Below are 16209 nucleotides of genomic sequence, written 5' to 3'. Positions count from 1 at the left end.
TTGCACAATTTTCACTGGTCACAAAATACTGTTTTTTTTAAATGTCCATTTTAAAGTGTAAAATTATTATTTACAAAAGATCACAAAACTGTGTCCAAGGCTTTTTGACTAATGGACAGCATTTTTCCGACCTGTAAATTAATGTTAAAGACTCAAAAATTTTAGTTATCAGATTCGTAGTCCCTTTCATTAATATTTCAGTACATATATCTACAGCTTTCATAATAAATATATTACTGCGTTGATATGTTTTACACATATAAATTACTAAATGTCCACTTAGCATTTTTGTCTATCTCTATTATTGCCTAGTTTAAGACTCCAAAAAATAATTTCAAATAATTTTTGTAGTTCATTGAGTTGATAGAAGAAACTATACCCAATTAATTTTGAATTTCTGTTAAATGAGAAAAAATAGTTTAAGAGCTTGCTTAGACTATTCTGATCCATTAGTCCCTCCTCACCGTAGGGGATACATTCTAAGAGTTCCCCTATTGGATGTTTGAAACCACAAACAGGAGGGGCTCCTGTGAGTGCTAAAATTTTCCCCCTGCTTACACAAAATGATTGTGTCTCTGTATCTTATTTAAGCAAATATCGTACATGGTGTCTGTCCTTTTTACAGTTTATGGTATGTCAACAGAACTAGCAAAGATTCTGTTTTGTAAGTAATTTTTGAGTTGTATAGTTTCATTATACATTTCCTATATGCATTTTGTAAATTGTGATCATGTTCATCCCTTCTATTACTCTAGTATCTCGCCCCTGTCCACAACCCTAATGTCCTTGATTCGCATGCATGTCCTCTCCATTTCCCCTAGATTCCACAGGTGAGAGGAAAGAGATGATGTTGGTCTTTGTGGAACTGGCCTGTTTCACTTAAAGTAACTGAGCCCAATTCCATCCATTTCCCTAAAATCATAAATAAATTGCTTTTGATTTCACAATTTCATTTATGAACTTATTCTAACAGGGAATATTAGCAACCTCCTCAACACACCCAACTTTAACTCTCCCTTGAAAGGTCCTTTTCATGCCTTTGCTTTGATGTTGGAAGTTGTTTTTGATTGTTTGTTTTTTGTTTTGTTTTCATCAGCACTGCTATACTGGGACAGTCAGTCTGGGAATGGAATGAATTAACAGAGGGATGGCTCCTCCATGTTCTGGGTGGGTTGGAACAGGAAGGCATAGGGTTTGCCATGTTATTAAGAACAGTACAAAATTTAAAAATTTCTGATTTGCTTATTTCTGGAAATTTTCTGCTTAAAAATGTCAAGCCATGGTTTTTGTGGGTAACTAAAACCTTGCAGATTATGGAGCACGGCTGCATTTTTTTTTAAAGCATTGGCTGTTTACCTCAGATGCGATTTTAACTGGGTGACCTGAATTTTTCTTTGCTAAGTCTGACATTTGTTCTTGTGCTTATGGGCTTTGCTTAATCCTCTGTTATTAAAGCCTTCAAATATCAGAAGGTCTGAAGGCAGACTCCTCAAGCAAAATATGTTTTGAGAATGTAGAGGAAATATGCATCATTCATGCCATGATTGCTTTCAGGTCAGGTTTTTTTTTCTGTTGGAGATGGCACACAGCACCTCAAACTTGCATACACAAGTCTCAGTTGAACTCTGTCCCCAGGCACGATCATGCACCTTAACATGTATGACATAAGCATAGGTCTTTCAGGTCTATTTTCTAGGAGTGAGTATTATGGGCTGTTATGCTTGGTTGGACAAGTCTTATTAAATACTGTTTAATAAACTCAAAATTGCCTGTGGCAGGCGTTTGTCCTTTTTTCCTTGTAAAGAATTTCTGAGAAATCGGAGGTCTTACAAGGAGATTGGGTGGTGACAGCAAATCCAGACCTGTCCAACCAGTGTTATGTAGGGCAGTGTGCTCAGGCCACTTGGCCTTGGAAAAACTGCCTTTCTCTAAACTCTCATCACACTGCTTGATGAAGGCTATAAGTTGCATGGCAGTGACTGGCCGGACCTGAGTTAGTGTGTTTCTTTATATGTGCACCCATTAGGATTCCCCACGGATGCCAAATCTTGACCCCTATTTAAGCTACCATGTAACTTTACTAAAGGCATTGTATGATTAATCCTATTTTAATCTGATATATTCCCTGCCATTCCCCTATAGTCTGTTATCATCATTGACAAACGCACAAACCCTCTGGGGATGGCCTATCTCATCAGCCCTGATAGAATTAATCCGGAATGATTGCCTGTGACTTTCCTGGGGGTGAAGATGGTGCTGACGAAGGTAGTAGTGAAAATGCCTGTGTATTCTCCAAACTGGATCATAAGTGGGAAGTGACAACACGTAGTGGTCCCCTCACCCTAGCAGGAATTGAGCTGGTGGTCCAAGCTGCCTAAAACAGAGAGAGGTGAGCTGCTGAGCTGCAGCAGACAGGCAGGAAGGCTGGTGGAGGTGGGGCAGGGGGGGGGTATGGATGCCAAGAATGAGGGTAATTGTTTCCAGAAGCAGAGAGCTGATGAAGGTGGCAGTGAACGGTACTGCGGTACTGTGTCAGCATCATGTACCTTCCTGAGGGGAGCAGATCTTTCCCGGGGTGATTAAAGGAGGACCCCATGATAACAGCCTGACTAGGGAAGCAGACATTTCTTAGGCAGGCCTCTTTAGTGATTGGTTTCCTTGGAGACTTGGTACAAATTATGAGCCCAGGCATGTGAGCTTCATCTTCTATTCAGAGCTGGTCTCCGTACCTGGCTTCAGTTGCTGCAGATGTCTACCGGTTCTTTAGTTGCAAAATCTTGAACCTAATGGCTTGATTTAAATCTCCAGAGAGCCTGACGTGGGGCAAATATAGTGAGGCACTTAACTTCAGGCACAAAATTTAAGGAATCAGAAAGGCACAAGAAAATCAAGATAAGGATTTCTCCATACCAATTCTTTAAAATTCAAAATCAGTGACAAAAATTACATGAAGTATTATGGACAGAGTCTGATCCTGCATTTTATGATCTGGTGTCTGGTGTCACTTGCCGTACTGTAATGCTGAGTTTTGTGACCCAAATCCAAAGGGAGCCCTAACCCTTATGTTCCGTGTTGTCGGTAGAGGGCAGACGTGTCATTTATCTTCCTTTGCTAGGAGTCCGATTTTCGTGATGTTTTCCCTCAACAGCAGAAGGTAAGAAGCTGGGACTGATGCTTCCTGGTTTTGTGCCTCCAGGAAGGCTTTGCTTTCTGGGAGTGAGCAGGGGGCGATATGGAGATTGCAGGAGCTTGTGCAATCAAAGTTTGTCTTTGCCACTTCCCACATCTCACAGAAATGGGTGCAAGGGGGGAAATTGTGCTCCCTTAGTCAGGGTTTAGGGAACCATTCTAAATTTGTAGAGAATGCAGAAACTTTAAAGCCGTGGTTCTCAACCTGTGGGTTGAGATCGTATGGAGGGGGTCAACTGACTCTTTCACGGGAGTTACATATTAGGTATTTATATTTCATAATTTATATTTCATAACAGTAGCAAAATTAGTTATAAAGTAGCAACAAAATAATTTCATGGTTGGGGTCACCACAGCATGAGGAACTGCATTTCAAGGGTCGCAGCCTAGAAAAGGTGAGAGCCACTGCTTTAAATGAGCCGCAAGTAGCCAAGAATCTGTTTAGAGTTTCTGAGAAAAATAGCATGCCTCTGGTTAGGAAGCATGGCATCTGTGTAGTCCACAATAAAATAAGCATTTACTGCTACTAACACCATCTGAATTTGCAATCTAAGCACCTTCTGATGTATAGTATATTAATTTACACTGCATCTCGCTCATCATTCTACATTTAATTCTGCCAGTACATGCTGTGGCACTAAGCTAGGTCTTATGAAAAGACGGCTTTCAATTCTTTATTTTTTATTTTTTTTATTTTTTTAATCTTTATTTATTTATTTATTAAGGATTTCTGCCTCCTCCCCGCAACCGCTTCCCATTTCCCTCCCCCTCCCCCGATCAAGTCCCCCTCCCTCATCTGCTCCAAGAGCAATCAGGGTTCCCTGACCTGTGGGAAGCCAAGGACCGCCAACCTCTATCCAGGTCTCCTAAGTTGAGCATCCAAACTGCCTAGGCTCCCCCATAGCCAGTACGTGCAGTAGGATCAAAAACCCACTGCGATTGTAGGTCTGAAAAAGCATGGGATACTGAGAACTCAAGGCTTTCAATTCTTAAAATGCAGGGAAGCCATTTTATGCAAGTCTTATTTGTTGTAAAGTCGTGTTTGTTAAGTAGTCCATGACTGGGCTATGACATAGTGGCATTTTAGGTGGGCTTTTGTCTTGTGTAGCCATCAAAAAGTAGTAAAACTAGGAAGCAGAAATGGAAAAGATGTAGAAATCAATGTGTAGTTTATCTTTTAAAAAGAAATTTCTGGAAGAAACTTTGGGTGTGGCCAGTTTTCTAAAAGGAAGAGAATGGAATTTTCTGGATCACTTGCCCAATTTTTGGCATGGCAGAATGACCTTGTCTTCCTTTGCTGGAGGGGGTTTTAAGTCAATAGTCTACTTAGGCTTAAAGGGGAAGTAAGTTGGTGAATATTTGTTAGGGCTCACAGCTTCTGCTTTACAGCCCGTTCGGCTCTTCGCTCTGTGGCCAGCAGAGGGCACTGTTGCTTCATGGATTCTTTTTTTAAATTGATTTTTACTGAGCTCTACATTTTTGTCTGCTCCCCTCCCTGACTCTTGCTTTTTTAAAGAGACATTTCAGAGATACAAGAACATATGAATGGCGTTGCATGACATTTTAATTTAAAAAGTAAATTATTAGTAACAACTTAGAGATGTCTATTTTCTTAATGATCCATTGAACCATAAAAGGAAAGCGAAGATGTTTCTTAACTGTCTTTATTATCAAATTTTGAAATAGCAGGAGCAACCAAGCAGTGTGGGAATCAGTGTCATCATTTATACCTCTAATTTATTTTGAATATAAGTAGGAGTTATGCCTATAAGAATGACATTTACACTTTAATGTGTGGATTTCTATTAATTTATTTGGAAGAATGAAGACTAGACCATAAATAGTCATGTGACTTTTATACTTTACGACTGAGGATTACCACACAGGCACCCCAGGAAGGGATAATATTAAATGCACTGTGACTTAAGAATTGAAAATTACAGTACTGTCCTGTAAATAAAATCATAGGGTATGTGGCGTTCTGAACAGGGTTACCTTGAAATCTATTTATTACAATTAGTTAATATGGGAAAATTTAGTAGAATGTTATTCCAATGCTAAATGGCTTGTTACGTTTTTCACAAAACATATGGAAGAGACCCATAGACTGTATTGGAACCAGGCATTATTCTTCATGTTCTATTTTGGCACGACTTCATTAATTGTTATAACATTGGTGGTATACATTTTTTCTTTTCTTTTTTGTTTTGTTGTTGTTGGTGGTGGTCGTGGTGGGTTTTTTGTTTGTTTGTTTGTTTGTTTGACACCAGGTATCATGTATCCCAGGCTGGTCTCAAAATTACAGTGTAGGTGAAGATGGCCTTGAACTTTGAACTCCTGACTCTTCCCCGCCTTGTGCTGAGACTACGGGTACATGTGACCATACCCATCATGTAAATATTTTTGAACAGTCAACGTATTTTTTTTTTATTTTGTTTTTATTATTTTTAAGGCGTGTGTGTGTGTGTGTGTGTGTGTGTGTGTGTGTGTGTGTTATGCATTGAGTACAGGTATGCCCAGAAGCCAGAGGTATCAGACCACCCTGGATCTAGAGTTACAGGCAATTGTGACCCACCTGACATGGGTGCTGGTGTTTGAACCTGGATCCTCTGCAAGAACAGTATGTGCTTCTTACCACAGAGCTATAACTCTAGACTCAAACATTTCTTTAAAATTTAATCAAGAGCTTAATGCATTAGACTGGTTTTATAGCAGATGAGAAATATAAGATCTTGCTGGGTACGTTGCATAGTCTGAGCTGCTTTTTAGTCCATGCAATCCAGACTTCATGTAGGCCTACTATCCTGCTGTCTTTGCCTCCTGAGTGCTGGGATTACATATGTGTGGCATTATGCCAGGACTTAAAGGGGCTCTCCTAAGAATGTGTCTATGTCATCTGACAGTTTCATTGTTAGGCAGCTGACAGCTATAGGAGGCAGCCATGGTGTCCATTTTTCAGAGCTCTTGATATTATTTTGTGAGCTTTTATTGTTTGTTTTGTTTCATTTTTCCAGACAGGGTTTCTCTGTAGCTTTCGAGCCTGTCCTGGACCTAGCTCTTGTAGACCAGGCTGGCCTTGAACTCAAAGATCCGCCTGCCTCTGCCTTCCATTTTCTGGAATTAAAGGCATGTGCCACCAATGCCCGGCTTCACCTACTTTTTGAGGCAATGGCATTATAGAACAAAGGTGGGCATGCTATGGCATCCTGACAGGTAAATGTAGACTTCCTTTAGAATGTAGTGGGTCTGTACTTCTGACATACTTCACACTTCATCTTTCTTTCTTAAAGGCTTTCCCTCTGCCCAGGATGGATATCATTTCACCAACAGTGGTCTTCTGGGACCCTCTCCCCAACTAACTGGTTCAGAACAGCTAGTGTTGTGTTAGGGTGCTTATACCCATTAAGTTTGGGATTGTCATTTTGTTGGCCAGCTGCAGAGAAGGTGTTGTTCAAGTGGTGTTAGCTTAACTAGCGAAAGCAGGGACAAGAACAGGAGAGCATAAACAAGTAATAGCATTTGCTATGGAAAGTGTTTCTAGTTCTCCTCAGCATCCCTGCTGCTTCTCCTGCTGCAGCTGCTGCTCCCACTGCTTCAGTGGCGGCAGCGGCTGCTGCTGCTGCTGTGGTGGCTTTGGCTGCTGCTTCTCTTTCACCTTCATGGTCACCATCTAGTTGTCCCTCCTCCTCCTTTGCCTGTTCGCATGAGGTCTGCTAGGTGGTAGCGACAAGGCTTCTGTGGAGTAGTAGCAATCTTCTTTTCCTGGCAGAAACGTTGATAAAGGAAAAAAGCAAGAGTTCGTTAATGTTGAGTCTTGGAAATGGGCAGGAACCATCAGACAGGGAGTATAGGACAAGGCTCAGTAGGACATAGGGGTGCATTTTAAAATGAAATAAGGGTTTTAAACCCCATTTTAAAAAGGCTGCTCTGGCTTCAAAACTCAGCTGGATGGTGTCTTTATTCGTAGTAATGCACTAACTGTGGATACATCATTCATTTTGAGAAAAATAAGATCCCTTATAGAAGCCTCATTGGCAGTTATAATTCTGGGTATTATAGTTTAAAATGTTAAATGATTCACGAAGGCTTATGGTTTTTAAATCCACTAATTAAATGTTTGTCAGGTTTTAAGACTTTTGAAAGGGAAATTGAGAGCTGAGTAGTTGTAGAAAAGCAAATTCCGTAAACGCCAATGTTCTTTCTTTACAGCAGCAGCAATTAACTTGGTCCTATTTGTTCATGCAAATCCTCACAGGGTGTGGTATTTCAAAAGTAGTCCTTGTTCTTTCTTCAAGTCTCAAGAGAAAAAAAAATCCTGTTATTCTCTTGCCTGTCTGAGCTCTAACTCCTGTCAGAAGAAAACAGCCAGTCAAGATTTCTCCTTCCGAGGGTGCCAGGGTTCTTGTTCTCACAAGAATGGCTTTAAGCTTTTAGCCTTGTGGATTTAAATGAGCTTGGGGAAAATGCCTTGAGAACAAGTGTACTTGATTACAGCCTTATTTCTTAGCATCCTAACAACTTCGAGGCTCTTTGTAGTGGAGCTTTTAGTACAGAAATATGGTAACATGAAGTTTATTTCAAAGCCCCTAGTCTTCATGCTGACAGCTTCAGCATCTTAACAATCCTTACATTTTCTTTGCCAGGACAGAGATAAAATTCCAATAGGAAGTGAATCTTTTGATGTATAAAAGTATATTGTATCATTTAAAAACTGGTTGAATGGAGTCTTACCCGGTGATATAGTTCAATATCCACTAATCCTTCATTCTACACACTCAGCTTACCTTCTTTTATAAGTCTCTGCCATGTGCCATAGAAAGCATGAAGTTGAACTCTTCTTATGTTCAAATAACCAAGTTTCTGGTTAAGGCTTGAGTATTGAATTGTTTACCTTTGATAAGGGGGTGAGGGAGGGAGGGAAGGAGAGAGAGAGAGAGAGAGAGAGAGAGAGAGAGAGGGAGGGAGAGAGAAAAGTGTTGGAGGTAGAATTCAGGCTAAATGAGTGAGTATTCCACTATTGAGCTACACTGTCAGTTCAGGCTAATGATTTCTCTAGCATTAGCCATCGGTGTGAAGATTTCATAGTAATTTCTCTCCAATAATTATCTATCTGATTATATATTTTAATTTAAGATGATAAGCCCCTAATATGTGTTATTGCCAAAAATGTAGTCAAGAAACATAAAATTATTTTACAAACACATTTTCAAATGTACAAGGAAACATAATAGTGCAGTGAATAATCACCTACCAGCTGCATGAATTTTATATTTTTCATAAACTATTGACATATATATTATTTCTGCAGTATTCTTCCAAGAAATGGCTATTAGCCTATGTTACCACAGTGTCACTCTTGTATCTTTGTAAATTTGTATAAATCAGGATGAGAGTGACTTCCAAGCAAAAACCCCAAAAGGATGGATGATGGACAAGCATGAAGATTAAATAGGGCAAGAAAGATGATGTTGAGAGCAAACTAAATGGATGTTTTAAAATGTTTGATAATGATAAAAGCAAAACCTCTGTATGGCAATATTTGTTGTTTTTGAATCTCAGGCTTATGAAGTAAAGAAAAATGGGTAAGCTCAGGGCAAGTGCAATGAGGGACAGACTGGAATCTCTGAAAAAATTTACAAATAACATGCAATCCTGAAACAGAGAAAAATAGAAATTTATTTATTCTTCTAAAATAGAGGTTGAACGGTCCTCTTTGCATTTGCATAAACTGTTGATGAACATCCCTGAATTCAAATTTACCTTCGTATCTAGATATGATTTTAGATTATTCATTTCAAGGAATGGGTGGTGAGATGAGCCTAAGAAACATTAGGACTGCATGGGAAAAGGTGGCAGACAGAGAAAGCAGGTCATGAAGTTGTTGCCAAGTACCCTGAAAGTGACAACATGAATATCAGAGATGGCAGCTTGCCTGAACAATACAGATGTAGTGGTTCTCTTCATCTATAAGGGAATGCTAACTTGAGTGTTTATTGCTAAGGAGAAGAAAACGAGCAGTGTCCTCGAGTCTAGAAAAGGTATTGTCAAAATTACGCTTTGTTCCAGTGTTTCTGATAATATCCTTCTTAAACTCTGGCCACTTCAAATTCCAAAATACTTGTTCTTTTAAAAAAGACTATCAGACACTAGTTTATGTTTACATGAATGAAAACCACCAAGGAAGGGTAACTGAGAAACTCTTTGTGAACTGCCCTTCAGTGCATTTTCTACTGAGGTTAATCAATACTGACAAGAAAATGATACTGACTTGAGTATAGCTGATTTGGGAAAATGTAACCACTGGAAAAAGTATGATAGTGAATATTGGTCCTTGGATGCAAATCATGTCCATCTCCCCAAGAACAGCTCTTTTCCTTCAGTCCCCATGTTGTTCATGATGTGCTTTACTCAGCTCTATGAAAGTAGCTCAGAGAGTTTTCTTCACTTGTCCCAACAACAGGAGGAGAATAAGTAAGAGAAATTAAAAATTCCAACCCCCAGTGGAATCTGCCAGAAGTTTCAGACTGAGGTTATTGCTGATTCTGAGTGTCTTCTTCTAGTCATAGAAGAAATTGAGAATGTACCACTGGATAAAATGTTTAGGTCACAGAGGGTTTGAAGAGATGGAGTTAAGTGATACTGCTGATCTGTTGACTCTCATCCTGAGAATACACTTGAGAAATATTCTACAATCAAATGTTGATTAAAATTAGTCTAGTATCCAAAAACTCAAAGGAATATGAAAGTGTGAATTCTGAATATCAAATCATCAGGCAGGAAGAGATCCTTTAGTAAAATACATACTGCCCTTCAGAGAGGCTTATGTGATAACACACAGCCCTATGAATCTGTATCAGCCAAGGTCAGTAAGTCTGTTCTCTCTATTTTAACAGGGGAGGAAGAGTGTGGACAATCTACCCAGTCCTCTAAACAACGCCACACACCAGTAGTTGAAACCTGGGATTTGTATCCTCTGTGGTGGTCCTGATGATAAGCTTGGTGATCCATGTGCTGGAGGAAGAAAGTGGAGAAGACCACAAATACTCCACAGCAGACTCTAATTTTCTCTGTTCATAACTTACCTCTGTTGTCATGAACAGCATTTTCATAGGTGCATTGTTATCCTCACCACGAGGACAGAGAAGAATAGAAAGTTAATTGCAAAGTAACCACAACTGCTCATGTCAAGATTGTAAAATATCACTGAGATGCTCTTTGGTGTTTCTGTCATCAAATCAGTTTGTCGTGGACTTTTACACTGCTCCTTTCTGTCTCTTACTCGACCACAAAGACCTTAAATTCCTCTGACGTGCATAGTGTGAGGGTTTCTGGAACACATTCTAGAACCTAGCAAAATGGGAGGGGCCTGTTATCTGTACATTGTCCTCTTCATCCTGAAATTCTTTAAATTGTGAGTATGTCTAACTTGATATCTTTCCAAAGGGAAAAATTTGGCATAAGTTCATTTGTTGTGTGGCAGTTTGCAAGATAAGTATTGGCTTATTTTGAGAGGTAGTGCATTTATAATGAATTCTTATGTTTGTATTGGTACTTAATCAAGGAGGAAGAATTAGTATAGTTCATAGTATAGTTCATTTCCATAGTTCCTTCCTGTTCTCATGTTTGTCCTACCCCTACTGTTCTGAGATAGTGAACATCCTCCAGAAAAGGGATGCTGATAGTTCCTCTTCCCAGAAGATACTGCAGAATTCTAGTTTGAGTGTTTAATTCACCTTCATAATCTCATTATTTGACTAAAGTGTATTAAAGTGAATTTTGAATATTTCAAATTTCCTATGCAGATTTACCTGAGGGAAGAAAAATCCTAAAACTAGAGGTATTATTTTGTCACAGGCATATGATGAGCCTGCCTCGTCTTTTAGCTACTAACACACATTCTCACCTGCTGTCTATTTTAAAGTCAGTTGGACAGTTTTTCTGGAAACAGACAGGAAGTTTGACTAGCATTGCTTAATCTTCTGCTCTAAATAGCTTGAGCACCCCACCCTGATTGTAGATGATAACGATGTGAAAGTGTCTGAATAGAGGAGGGAAGAAGAATAAATCTTGGCATGAAGTTGCCAAAAAAGAAGTTTAATATAGCCGAAGATGCACAAAGATAATTTGGTATGCACAAAATGTGTTCAGTAATTGAACTAAATGCTGCGTTTGAGCCACAGTATTAAAGGCCTTGCTCACCCAGTTGTGAATGAGATGGTCCACGATCTCAACACACTGAGAAGAAGCAAATATGAGTTGAAAGCCTGTTGTTGGGTATTGTAGATCTACCTAGTATTGTCACAGTGCTGAGCATTGCTCTAATCCACAGATATTCTTAGCATTGACTGTATTTTGGAGTTAGGGAATGGAATTTCTGGGATATGTTTCTGAGGGCAGTGGGGCCAGCACTTATGTATTTGGAAAACAACTCGTGGTTCTATCTTCAGCCCTAGCTGCAAACTGCTGCTCCGAAGTGAAATGAAATTAAGCTATAAAAATAGAAGAGAAATAGCAGTGGGCCCAGGAAGCAAAGCAGACAATTTAATATTTGTTCTGTCACTAGTCTAATGGGTAGTCTTATTCAGAGTCACTCCATGCTTTTCATAGCTTCCAAATGTGAATATACTCTCTTGGTCTTTAAGGTCCTTCTAAGTCTGTCACTGTCACATTGAGAGAAATTGCATCCAACTTACTGGTTGACTTTGTGAGTATCTTAGCCTTTATAAAGAAGCCAGAGTAAATAGTAGTGTTAAATTATGTTAATATCATTTGAAAATTGTGGTTGTTTGGACTGTGCATACAGTCCAGCAATAGTGCCGTTGCTTGGAAAGTGAGAGGTAAGGGGTTCACTCCCCAGAATTGTAAAAATGTGCTTGTGATTCAAGCTTTATACTTTTTAGACTCCCAGAAAAGAAAGTTAGGTTTAAGTGATATATAATAAGAAGCAAACATAGTCAACTTCTTAATGAAAAAAAAAACCAGCTTTCATGAGGAGTGTGTGTGTGTGTGTGTGTGTGTGTGTGTGTGTGTGCGTTTTAGAATCTGATAACTTTCCCACGCATTGATATTACCACCTTGGCTATTAGTCTCCTTAATTTGATCAGATTTAAAGAAACTAATTTTTTAAATAAAATTACATCAACTAAAAACTCAAAGTAATAAAGTAAAATATTGACCATTATTTTAATGGTGTAGGACTATCTAGACTGGTATTTCTCAACCTTCCTAATTCTGCGATCATTTACTATAGTTTCTCCTGTTGTGCTGACCCCCAACCATAAAATTACTTTCATTGCTACTTCATAACTGTAATTTTTCTACTGTTATGAATCCCATTTATTTGAATATTTTTGTGACCCACAGATTGAGAACCACTGATTCAGACTTTGGATGACAGAAAACAATGATATAGGATTCTAACCATTTGATTAAAATGCTGAGATAAATCTAATTCTTGTTTAAGACAATGTCCAGTTAAATTCTCAGAAGTATCATGGGTGAGAATAAATGATATATTTTAGTGTGATTAATGCTAGAACACTTTAATCTGGTTCAGTTCAAAAGTCAGCCAAACTTATAGGAAGGTAGAATAATTTGGTATAGGCTAAGTGATAGAAGCAGACTTTAATGGCAACACTGTCAAGTAAGTAGGTATCCTTATTCTTCTTTAAACTATGAATATTCTGCAGAAATTAAAAGGTTTATGTCTATTAAACTTCTCTTTGGGGGATATATAAATGAATATGTATGTTGCCGTATGATGTGTGTGTCTGTGTATGTGTGTCATTTATACATGTGTATAGGTTTATGCACCAGTGTGTGGACATGGAGGCCACAGTGGGACATTGGACAACTTGCTCTATCACCCCCAGCTTATTCCCTTGAAACTTAACCTGAAATCTCTAACCTGAATTTTAACCTGAAATCTCTAACTTAACCTGAAATTATGCTGGCAGCCAGAAAGACCTACCAACCCTCCTATTTCTACTTCATCATCCAACTTTGAGGTTACAGTCTAGCTTACTTTGTTAAATGTGGGTTCTTGTGATTCAAATTTGGGTTCCCATGCTTGTAGAGCAAGCACTCTTCTCCACTGAGCCATCTCCCCAGGCTTGGCACATTTATTTTATTTGTTTTATTTTATTTTATTAAAAATTTCTGTCTCCTCCCTGCCTCCCTTTTCCCTCCCCTCCCCCCACTTCCCACACCCCACTCCCCTCCCCCTCCCTCTCCAGTCTGAAGAGCAGTCAGGGTTCCCTGCCCTGTGGGCAGTCCAAGGTTCTCCCCCCTTCATCCAGGTCCAGGAAGGTGAGCATCCAAACAGGCTAGGCTCCCACAAAGTCAGTACATGCGGTAGGATCAAAACCCAGTCCTTGGCTTCTCATCAGCCCTCATTGTCAACCACGTTCAGAGAGTCCGGTATTTTTAGTTGGTTTTATACAGCTTCTGTCATATAACGGTTTGGGCAAGTTCTTGAGCTGAATATAAAGAAGTACACAGAGAGTTCCTTTTTTTTTAATTTATTTATTTATTAAGGATTTCTGCCTCGTCCCCACAACCGCTTCCCATTTCCCTCCCCCTCCCCCGATCAAGTCCCCCCCCCTCATCTGCTCGAAGAGCAATCAGGGTTCCCTGACCTGTGGGAAGCCCAAGGACTGCCCACCTCTATCCAGGTCTCGTAAGGTGAGCATTCAAACTGCCTAGGCTCCCACAAAGCCAGTACGTGCAGTAGGATCAAAAACCCACTGCAATTGTTCTTGAATTCTCAGTATTCTTCATTGTCCGCTATGTTCAGCTAGTCTGGATTTATCCCATGCTTTTTCAGACCTAGGCCAGCTGGCCTTGGTGAGATCCCAATAGAACATCCCCATTGTCTTAGTGTGTGGGTGCACACCTCGTGGTCCTGAGTTCCTTGCTCGTGCTCCGTCTCCTTCTGCTCCTGATTTGGACCTTGAGATTTCTGTCCGGTGCTCCCGTGTGGGTCTCTGTCTCTGTCTCCTTTCATCGCCTGATGAAGGTTAATATTCCTGAGGATGCCTATGTGTTTGTCTTTGGATTCACCTTATTTAGCTTCTCTAGGAACATGAATTATAGGCTCAATGTCCTTTATTTATGGCTAGAAACCAAATATGAGTGAGTACATCCCATGTTCCTCTTTTTGGGTCTGGCTTACCTCACTCAGGATAGTGTTTCATGCTCAACTTCCTTAGCGATCAGGGAAATGCAAATCAAGACAACTTTAAGATACCACCTTACACCTGTCAGAATGGCTAAAATAAAAAACACCAATGATAGCCTTTGCTGGAGAGGTTGTGGAGAAAGGGGTACACTCACCCATTGCTGGTGGGAATGCAAACTTGTGCAACCACTCTGGAAAGCAGTGTTTCGGTTTCTCAGGAAATTCGGGATCAACCTACCCTTGGATCCAGCAATACCACTCTTGGGAATATACCCAAGAGAGGCCCTATCATACAACAAAAGTATATGCTCAACTATGTTCATGGCAGCATTGTTTGTAATAGCCAGAACCTGGAAACAACCTAGATGCCCTTCAACGGAAGAATGGATGAAGAAAGTATGGAATATATACATATTAGAGTATTACTCAGCAGTAAAAAACAAGGACTTCTTGAATTTTGCATACAAATGGATGGAAAAAGAGAGTTCCTTCTTGATAGGCATATTTAATCACAGAGAAAAATACAAAGGAAGGTGGAGAGAAAGGACAGTTTAACAGCTGAAATAGAATGAATTAAAAAGCTGGCAGTTGATTTTATTTTATTTTTATTTATTTATTTATTTATTTATTTATTTTTTGGTTTTTCGAGACAGGGTTTCTCTGTGGTTTTGGAGCCTGTCCTGGAACTAGCTCTGTAGACCAGGCTGGTCTCGAACTCACAGAGATCCGCCTGCCTCTGCCTCCCGAGTGCTGGGATTAAAGGCGTGCGCCACCACCGCCCGGCTGGCAGTTGATTTTAAAAGACCTTTTTCTTTATGATCTTAAGTCGAAAACATGGGAGAAACCTATTTAATTTGCACATTTACATCATATGTCTGCCACCACATGAAAGTTAATAAAGGACTTCAGCGGCATCTTTTTAACAATCTGTGAAGAGTGCCATTGTCATGAAATATGTTGATCACTGATCCTTACATCTAGGATCCTTATCTTTTAGTGGTTTTGGATGCCAGTGTTGTAAAATAATTGTGTTGTGAATAGAAAATATGTATTTTATGGAAAATAAAGTTAAGTGAAGGGATAATAGAAAATTTCATTAGCATAAGTTACATATAAGGCAAAATTAAATATAAATTTAGTGTATTTGAGACAATGGATTTTTCCTTGTATTGCTAGTTAGCCTATCATCACAAGTATTCAGAGTAGGTGCTTGATCAACTCTTGAGAAATACAAGTGACTTCAAGTGAGGGTTAGAACATTGAATTTTTGTCTTCTCTTAGTTGGGGATGTTCTGTATTTGGGTTAATGGTACTTAGTCCTGGCAAGGTAACCTTTGGCTTTTTGGGGTATGGGAAGTCAGCACAGAGATAGGTCTTAGAATTAGAGAGACCTGTATTCAAATTTTCTCATGCCAATTGCTAGCTGTGTGGCAGTGGGAATGTTTGTTAACTATTGTAGATTTCATTTTCTAATCTATAAAATGGGGTGGACTATGCCTGTATTATAAGGTGGCAAATTGAAATTACACAAGATGCTTAGTACAGTGCCTGGCACATAGTAAGCGCTCAATAAAATATTGCTATTATTATTATTATTATTATACTGTAAGTATTGTATATTCAAACATGACAATTTATTTTTGGCAAAATTTTAATATTGATTCCCTTCAAAATATGGTATACGTGATGGTTTTTAAAAAAAGAATAAGAATTTTAGTATTCTTCCTTGTTTGCTAATAAGTGACACCTGAAACAGTTCCATTGTTCTTTCAGTAATTCTTTTATACTGTATTTATAATGTGATTACTATTGCATGATGTTGATTTACCTGGTGATTAGAG

This window comes from Microtus oregoni, unplaced genomic scaffold (assembly GCF_018167655.1).
Source record: "Microtus oregoni isolate MIOR12 unplaced genomic scaffold, Mior012 000052F_ref0000163, whole genome shotgun sequence".
NCBI classification, from domain to species: domain Eukaryota; kingdom Metazoa; phylum Chordata; class Mammalia; order Rodentia; family Cricetidae; genus Microtus; species Microtus oregoni.
This window is presented reverse-complemented; position numbering follows the sequence as displayed.